This window comes from Rhincodon typus, chromosome 6 (genome assembly GCF_021869965.1).
Source record: "Rhincodon typus isolate 14 chromosome 6, sRhiTyp1.1, whole genome shotgun sequence".
NCBI lineage: Eukaryota > Metazoa > Chordata > Chondrichthyes > Orectolobiformes > Rhincodontidae > Rhincodon > Rhincodon typus.
The window spans coordinates 10,808,962-10,817,255 of NC_063337.1; positions in this window are offsets into that span (position 1 = coordinate 10,808,962).

The following is an 8,294-nucleotide window of genomic DNA, read 5'->3' on the forward strand; positions in this document are numbered from 1 at the left end:
AGGTGGTTGCCCGATATGGAGACAGAGAGGTCCAGGAAGGGGAGAGAGGTGTTAGAGATGGTCCAGGTAAACTTAAGGTTGGGGTGGAAGGTGTTAGTGAAGTGGATGAACTGTTCGAGTTCCTCATGGGAGCACGAGGTGGCGCCGATACAGTCATCAATGTAACGGAGGAAGAGGTGGGGTTTAGGGCCAATCTTTTGATGAAGAAAAGGCATGTTTTGAGTCTGGTTCCATTAAACATGAATGTTAAAGTTGATCATAAATAGTTCAGTCAAAAAATGTCAATGTGGTACAAAGAAAAAAAGAGTGAAGATATAGACAAAACCATCACCTCCATTTTTTGAATCCTGCCCACAAGTGGGAACTATTGTAGAAGGAACTATTGTCGAACCCAAAAGATTCTTGAACTTGACAGAAATGTGAGAAATATCTGCAGATCACAAAATCCTTGCAAGGAAAGGACCAAAATATGAGAACTATCTGAAGAGTCATATTCGACTCAAAAGATTAACTCTGCTTGTCTTTCCACAAATGCTGTCAAATCTGTTGATCATTTCCAATTCTTTCTGATGTGGGAGTCCCTGTACATAAATCACAAAAAGCTTGTATGCAAGTTCAATGGGTAAAGGGGAAGACAAATGGAATGTTGGCCTTTATTTCAAAGAGAATTGAGTACAAAAGTAGGGAGGCTTTGCTAAAACTATACAAGGCACTAGTCAGACGACAGCTGGAATACTGTCAACAGCTGTGGGCCTTTTATGTGGGGAATGCTACGTTGGCATTGGAGGCAATCCAGAAAAAATTTACTGATACCACATAAAGAAGTATTGTCTTAAGAGGAGAATTTGAGTAGATTAGGTGTTGGAATAAAGAAGTTTGAGTGGTGATCTTGTTGAAATAAACAAGATTCTTAGAGATCTTGACAGGGTAGATGTTTCCTCTCATGGTAGAGTCAAGGATTAGAGGGCATAATCTCAGAATAACAGCTTGCACATTTAATACAGAGATGAGGAGGAATTTCTTCTCTCAAGGGTTGTGAATCTGTGGATTTGTTTGTAGCAGCGAGATGTAGAGGCTGGGTCAATAATATTGATGGCTGAAATAGATTTTTAATCAGTAGGGGAATCAAGGGTTATGGGGAAAAGGAGGGAAAGTGGAGTTGAGGACTACCAGACCAGCCATCATCTTAGTGAATGACAGAGCAGATTCAATGAGCTGAACGGCATACTTCTGCTCCTACATTTGATTACATCTGCCAACATTTTGCTCTTATTATTATGAGCACATCCTGCATTATAGCATTTTGCATATTTACATACAAACATATAAGTTAGCAGCAAAAATAGACCATGCAGCCCTGTGAGCCTGCTCAACCGTTCAATGAGGTCTGTTTGCTGATTTATTTGTTCCAATTTTCACATTTCCATCTACCCCAGATAACCTTAGATTCTCTTGCCTAACAAGAATCTATCTAGCTTTGCCTTAATAACCCCACCTCACCCACCTTCTGAGGCAGAAAGTTCCAAAGTCGCACAACTCTAAACAGCAACACACAATGCGAAAACAGTGCCCCCTAGTTCTGGACTCAATCACAAGAGGAAACATCCCTTCCAGGCCCACCTTATCAAGACCATTCAAAATCTTATGAACTTCAATCAAATCACTCTTCAGAACTTGTTTAAAGTAAACTAATGCAGTCCAATTATTCCTCATAAGCCAACCCATCTATGCCAGGTATCAATCCAGTAAACCTCCTGTGAACTACCTTCAATGTATTTACATTCCTTTCTTAAATAAACCAAAACTTTACAATGTATTTGAGATGTGGACTCACTTAATGCCCTATATAACTGAAGCATAACGTGCATGCATTTATGTTCCATTCCTGTTGTAATAAAGACAAGCAACTCATTAACCTTCCTGATTATGTGCTGTACCTTCCTACTAACCTTTTATGACTTATGCATTGGCATATCTCAATCCCTCCAAGCTTTGGACTTTTGCAGGTGCTCTCCACTTAAGTAATACTCCGCTTTTTTATTCTTCCTGTCAAAGTGAACAATTTCTTAGTCACCCACGTTATCCTCCATCTGCCAGAATATTGCTCACTCATATATCATCCATGTTCTTGGTATATCATATTCACAACATACTTTCCTATCAACTTTATGGCATCTGTAAATTTGGCCACCATGCTTTCAATCCCTGCATCTAAGTCACTGGTATAAATTGTAAAAGGTTTACTATTCAACACAGATTACTGCCTGCATCTATCCACTTGTCCCGTGCTGCCCATCTGAAACAGATCAATTTTTGCACACGCTATTTTCTGGCAGCCAGCCAGCTAATTTATTCCATACGATCATACTTTGTGCAATAGTTTGTTACAATGTGAGTTTCCAGGTCATAAAACAAACTCAGGCCAGACTTCTAGGTTACTGTTAAATGATGTTTATTAATACACTGCACATGATGGTAAGGCAACAGGGAAGCACACTCACTGCTGTATCAGGTCCAGCTTCCGAACACTAACACATGACTACTGAAGTCACACATGGCATCAAAACCTAATTCAGATGCTCATCTGCATACTCATTAAACTCTGGTTCTACGGTCTACTTGATCAAGAGCTCCTGTCAGGTTTGAACCAGTTCAGACTTCAATGAGCCGTGTGCCAGTTTTTGAGAAAGGCACATGATCTTCTGTGATTTGTGATCTGATGCTAAACACACAAAAGTCTGACTCCACGCCAAAACCTGCAAACCAATCAGGAAAGCTTTGTAAACCAGCTACTAAACTTGATAGAACATAGAACAGCACAGGAACTGGCCCTTTGGCTCACAATGTTGTGCCAAACATGACACCAAATTAAACCAGTTTAGGTATAAAATGTGGACATTGACAGGGATTTATTAATATGCTTTTCACAGTTGCACTTGTATTGTTATTGACGAATGTATTTTTAATTTTTTTTAGTGAAGGGGAAGGTAATGCTAAGTATTCATGCATTATCACTGTGCACAATGATGTTCAAAATAGTAAACTGCTCTTTTTGGTGTCTGTCTTGCTAAAATTGCAGTCCTACTTTTGTAGCTTTACCCACATGGAAATATTCTTCTGAGTAAAGAAAGTACCTGGAAAAAATTTGAAACAGTGCTTCGAGAAGCACTGCAAGAGTGGTATTTCCACAACACTCAGATTGTGATGATTGATCAGGAAGGTATTCTTGAAACCATGTAATTCCAATTTGGAAATTATATCCAGCTGTGCGCTACAAAATTTATTTTGTTTGGATCTCCTAACGGCTTGGTACATAAATGCACTGACCAGTGTGGGGAGCTAAGGTCACAAAAGCATTTGCTCTTCCCCACCTGTTCAGTAGCTTGCCAATATTTGTCAGGGATCATATATTAGAAGGATGGGTGAACCCTCTGGTAGTTGACCCAGTTGGAAGGGTTCCTTCCTTTGCCCACATTCGATGAATGAAGCAAAAAGTCCTTAATGGGAGACATTGCTGGCTGGGCCAGCATTTATTGCTGATCCTTAAATACTCTTAGAAGCTGGTTATGTACTGTCCTCTTAAATCACTGCAGTCCAGGGGACATAGGGACAACAATTTGTTCTTTGTTCTTAGAGCAATAGCACTGTTACGAAAGGAGTTCCAGCATGAACCAGCACAACCAAGTGCAGTGAAGGAACAGTGATAATGTTCCAAGTCAGAATGCATGAGGCTTGGAGGGGAATTTGCATCTGCTACCTTTGTCATTTTAGGTGCCAGAGGTTTGGGTTTGGAAGGTTCTGATGAAGGAGGCTTGAAGAGTGTGCCCAGTAGATGCAACAAAGCGACAGTGAAGAGAGTGAATGTTTAAGATGGTGGATGTGGTGCCATTAAAGTTTTGTCCTGGATGGTGTCAAGCTTGAGTGTTGTTGGAACTGCACTCATCCAGGTAAGGGATAGTATTCCATCACACTCCTGACTTGTGCCTTGTAGTTGGTGGTTAGACCTTGGGGAGTCAGGAGGTCGGTTACTCACTGCAGTATTCCTAGCCGTTCCGAGGAAGGGACACTGAACCCGAAACATTAACTCTAATTTTTTCTTCATGGATGCTGCCAGACCTGCTGAGCTTTTCCAGCAACTTCTATTTTTGTCCCTGATTTACAGCATCCGCAATTCTTTCAGTTTTTATTCCTAGTTTCTGGCTTGCTTTTGTAGCTACAGTATTTATATGACTAGTCCAGTTCAGTTTCTAGTCAATGGTAACATTCAGGATGTTGATAGTGGGGGATTCAGCAATGGTAATGCCTTTGAATGTTGAGGGGCAAGAGTTAGATTCTTGTTGGAGAGAGTCATTGCCTGGCACTTGTGTGGCATAAGTATTCTTTGTTACATGTCAGCCCCAACCTGGATAGTGTGCAGGTCTTGCAGCATTTGGACACGCACTGCTTTAGTATCTGAGGAATCACAAATGACACTAGAACATTGTACAATCATCAATAAAGATTGGCACTATTGACCTTAAAATGGAGGAGAGATGATGAAGCAGTTGAAGATGGTTGGGCCTAGGACATTAGGAGCCTCTGCAGCCTATCCTTAGATAACTGACTTGCATCATCCTCAACCACTTACCTTTCTGATAAGTAAGACATAGTCAGTGGAGTGCTTTCGCTGATTCCACTTTGATTCCTGTTTTCCTCGGCTTTTTTGATGTCATACCCTTGATGCCAAGGGCAGTCACTCTCACTCCACCTCTGGGAATAAAAAAGCCCTCTTGTCAATGTTTGGACCAAGGCTGTAATGAAGTCAGGAGCCAAACAGCTCTGATGGAAACCAAACTGAGTGCAAGTGAGCAGGTTATTTCTTTGGAAATGTCTCTTAACACCATAGTCAATAACCCTGGTTTAAACCAGTGGGTCTTTGTGCTATAGGTATCTCCAAAGTTCCTCCCAAGCCTGTGTTCTCTACCATCTTAAAGGCCAAGGGCAGCAGATACATGGAAATAATACCACCTTCAAGATCCAATCCAAGCCACTCAGCGTCCTGATTTGAAACTATATCGCTGGTCCTTCTGTGTCACCAGATCAATATCCTAGAATTCGCTCCTTATCATCACTAAAAAATGTGCCTCACCACCTTCAAAGCAATTAAAGATAGGCAACAGATATTGGCCAGGACAGCATTGCTGGCCACCCATGAGAGAATAAATAAATTATTCAACAGGCCGTTGTTATATGTACCCCTCTGAAATATCCATGGTCATTTTTTTTTCAGAGATTAGCAACCCCAGTCAGTGGATGCCTAATACAATGTATTTGTCAATTCACACAGACCAGTCACCCTCCAATACTATTTGTTTGAACAGAATAATCCAAACATTGTATCCGTGGTTTGTAATTTTCAAACTTTCTTTTGGAATTGTCTGGAGTGAACTAGTTCAACTATTGATTCTTCTCTGTATATCGAATACCCTCAATTGCATCAGATGTGTCCTTGATGCTTTTGAACCCCCATCCTTTCATCACTATTTCATGTAACACTTGGAAATTTGTAACATATGCAGCAGTTTGCTTGATTTGAGGAAGGTATACTTCTTTTACATTCAGTACCTCTGCTGGTTTCAACATGGTCTGGAGTCAAGGTATGGCACGGTCTGTAGGCGAGGTGCCAGTGTGGACTGGGTTGGAAGGACTATTGTCTGGTCTTTTTATTGCTCCATTGTCTAATTTACTCCCATGATCTATAATGCTGGACTTTTTATTTCTTTATTGTTTTTCCCCCCTATAGATGTGACAATAAAGCTAATTCAATTCAATTGAATTCGATTCTTAAAGCTTAAGGAGTTTAAAGAGTTGCTGCTCTGCTTCATTTTGGATCTGAAGATTTCACACGCTGTCATAATATCCCCCACTTTCTTCATCAGGAGTATTGCTGCCAATGGTATTTCTGCAATGTGCGTCTGCTTCCCTTGTTTGTACATCACATCCAGATATCTCCATAACCAGAGTGGCATTCTTTGAAGATGCTATGGAACGGATAGTAGCAGCCTGCTTTTATGTAGTTAGTGGTTGGATTCAACTATCACCTTGTCTCTCCTGAGGATATATTAATGGAAACGTTCACACAAGACGATGACCAAGAACTCTTTCTTGATCTGAATGTCATTCCATTTGTGCTAATGGTCTGAATACAAATGCAACTGGATATCCTTGCTGCATTAGGGTTGCTCCAAATCCTTGCGGTGGTTTCATCCTGCATGGTGTCATCATCATTTTTGCAGTAATATTTCCTCACTGATGTTGCCATTTCTAGTTGTTTGATTTCAGTGAATGCTGTTTCTTGTTCCATACCCCAACATCACTACAGATCCTTTGCAGTGAGTTGGCTGGTTCATACTCTGACAACAATGTGGGCAAGATATTTGCATAATAGTTGACAAATCCCACTGGTAATCAGGAAGGCAATGGAATGTGGGCCCTTATTTCAAAGGCTTCAGAGTGTAGGGTGCTGGTGAGACCACATCTGGAGTACTGTAAGCAGTTTTGGCCCCCTTATTTAAGGAAAGATATCATTTTGTCAGAGGCAGTTCAGAGAATGTTCACCAGGATGATCCCCAGTATGGGGGAATTGTCTTATGAGCAAAAGTTAAGCAGGTTGAGACTCTATTCATTGGAGTTTAGAAGAATGAGAGGTGATCTTATTGAAACATATAGGATTCTTTAGGGATTTGACAGGCCAAATTCTGAGAGGATGTTCCCACCCATGACGGAGAACAGGACCAGAGGGCATACTGTCAGAATAAGGGGTCGTCGATTTAAGACTGAGATGAGTAGAATTTCAAAGGGTTGTGAGTCTTTGGAACTCCTTGCAACAGACGGCTATGAGAGTAGAGTCCTTGTGCATATTTAAGGCATTAAAATAGATAAATTCTTGATCTGTAGGGAAATCAAAAGTTATGGGGAAAATGCAGGAAAGTGAATTTAGGGAACCTCAGATCAAAATGATCCGACTGAATGGTGATACAGGCTTGAAGAGCCAAATGGCCTACTCCTGGTCCTATTTCTTATGGTCTTAAATTGTTGTACTGCTTTTATATCTGTTGGTCAATGCATCACTGATATAGTTCTCACCTTTTTGGAATCCAGGCAATGTCCTTTTCTAGAAGTGATCTGATTTTGCCTCCAATGGAGTATTTTATCTGATATGACAATGATAAGATTATCTCCCATAACATCGGAAACTGAGGATGAATATCATGGTATTGAAAGATCCAACAGACATTCATTACAACTAACTGTTAAATACAAACACTACATTCATAAGTATATTGTCTGGGCAAACAATAAGCAATTTCTTTTTATTTACTTATAAATGTGAGACATAGGCATCACTGGCCAATTTCTTGCCAATTTCGAGTTGCCCTTGGGAAGGTGTGGTGACATGCCTTATTGAACTGCCTCAAGCCATGTGCTGTAAGTAGACCCATTACCTACAACGAAGTGGCATGCTTCTAGTAGTCTGTCATGCTTCAAATAATCTCAGGGTAAGATGGAGTTTGTGACCTTTCTGCCTTCAAGATACATGCAATAATAGTGATGATATCTTGAGCATGTTTCTCAAAAATATCCTGGCATACTAACCATGAGACAAACACAACATCCCACTTTTCCCAAATGTAAAAACTGATACCAAACTGTTGCCAGTTTGATGATAATTATACAAACAGGTAAAACTGTGAGAAAACCTTGAGATGTCAAGAACATCAGTGTGTACATCAAGAGGAATATCTTGGCCTGTGTGGTTTGGGGAATCTGCTCGGTGTGATAGAAGTAATCATCCTGGTACCTAGTTTACATTTTGCTTGAAAGTTATATCCTTGTAGATAGTTGATTAATTTCAGTGTGTCATGTGTGGTCTGTTCTACCATGGTGGGTGTGGCTGAAACCTCATGAATTGTGACTATACTGAGATCTGCTCATATCAGCGGTCCTGTCATTGCTGGACTGCCATTGGTAGGAGATTTTGGAAAATCAGGAAGAGTTTGTATCTTGGTGCTGCACTGTAATTCTGCCAATGCATATTATATGCTGAGACACAGTCTTTCATAGGCTGCAACAAGGAGCACCATTAGCTAAGATGTTTCGGGATGGATCATGGTCATATGTTGGCATTAGCTCCTGTGTCAATTTTTGTCTTTTAATAGATGCTGTCTTGCTTTTTTAGGACATATGATACTAATGATTGTAAAAGCTTCTGATCACAGTATACCATTAACATGGTACGTGAGATTAATATGGAA